The sequence below is a fragment of the Charadrius vociferus genome, unplaced genomic scaffold (genome assembly GCF_000708025.1).
Source record: "Charadrius vociferus isolate BGI_N301 unplaced genomic scaffold, ASM70802v2 scaffold436, whole genome shotgun sequence".
In the NCBI taxonomy this organism is placed as follows: Eukaryota; Metazoa; Chordata; class Aves; order Charadriiformes; family Charadriidae; genus Charadrius; species Charadrius vociferus.
The window spans coordinates 3,281,464-3,283,252 of NW_009649187.1; positions in this window are offsets into that span (position 1 = coordinate 3,281,464).

Genomic DNA, 1,789 nt, shown 5'->3' on the forward strand with positions numbered 1-1,789 from the left:
GGGGGGGGTGCCACCTGTATAGTGTGGCTCTGACTAAATGATTCATATTATTTTTAAGTGCATTTCCATTTTTCATACAACTTCAAATTATGCATTCTAGCAACTAGATTTTTTTGCAGAATTAGCTTTTGTTTAAAATGTTTAAAAGACTGAATGAATATTAGTATAATTCTCAAAATATTTTTAAGCATTTCATCTCAAAAGTGTATGTGGTTAAAGGTCTACAGGCTGATTTATTGGTATAAGTTGTTCTGGAATATAATACAGCTGCTATGCATTTTGAAGTAGAAGAGTTCTTTCAGAATAATCCTACTTTTATTCCATAAAGTAATATTTGATTTTTTTATTTGTTTAACTATACCTGTGTAAAGTGAATTACTTTCACATCTTCAAAGAATATCTGAAACAATTCCTGACTAATGGTATTCCATATTCAAACATGTTTACCATTAAATAGCTTACAGATACGTAATATTTTTAAAAGCTTGTATCTTAGCCTTCTCAGTTTCCAAGTATTCAGTGCTGCAGTTGATAGTTGCTAGTTTATTTGTGCATGATTCCAAAACCACTCGTGGAATGCTGGTGGTTTTAAAATTTGTTTTCCTACCTCAGTAAAAAGGGGATAAAGAACAATCAAATTGCAGATGTTAAATTAGGAATCGAGCTGAAAAAAAAGTTAAATCTTATTAAGGAAAGACATTTCCGCATGAAACAGTGAGTATAATCTTTAATATTTTTTTTTAAAAAGTATACCACACTACCGAAAATTTCTTTCCTCTAAAGATGCTAAAAGCTGAGCACCATACTACTCCAAAAATGTCATGCCAGTGTGGATGATGTGAGCTACTACCCACACAGCTCAGCAGACAAATGCTGTTGAACAAAAATCTAGAAAGGTATACAACAAAACCTTGGATTGGTCTGTGAGTGGTTATGGGGACTGAGTACGCTGTTCAGGTAAAACACGCTGCGTTGGTATTTCAACAGCTGAAGTTAAAACTTACCATAATTGTTCCTTCTGGTTTCAAACCGTATTTGTAAAAGGGGAGGTAAAAAAAATAAATCTTGCTTTGTTTATTAAGATGTTTCCCTCCTCCGCCCCCCCACCCCCTGTCTTCCTTTTACATTCTTCCAGGTGTTTGTTCTCCTGTGTTCATCCTTTTGCTGAACACTTAAGTCTTGTATAGCCAACTCGCTCATCTCGTATAAGAACTAAATTCTAACCTAGAGAAAAGAGAATCTGCTAGAAGTTGTAGGTGTTTGACTCTTCGGAATGATAATGACCCACCACAAAAGAAACACTAACATGATGCTGAATGGATAGATTGATAGAAATGGTGATTAAAAATGGAGAGGAGCATTTTTAAATCCATAACTTCATAGTGTGGCTCAGCCTCTTCTCAAAGGGCTACACCATGTGGAGAATTGAGTCTACTACAGCCAATAAATTTTGTTCTCCCAAGTAAAGCTGTAGAGAATTGAGCTTTTATATTTGTAAGTTTTGACTTCAGATGACAGCCACTTATAGACAGTTGTACTCAAGTCACGACACCAACTTTGCTTTTGATTCCAAGGTTGATAAACTTGGCTAATTCTGACTGTGTTGTAGTAGCGCAGTTCTCTGTTTTACAAGAAGCTACAACAGAAGGGACAAGGCTTTCAAAAGGACTTGATGGGATTTTTCTTCTTGTTCATAAAATCCTGCAGCACTTCTCTTCTTTGAGCTACTGAGTCATTAGGACTGAGGCGTTCCCAGTTCCTCAGCTGTTGTAAATGCAGCTCCACGGGC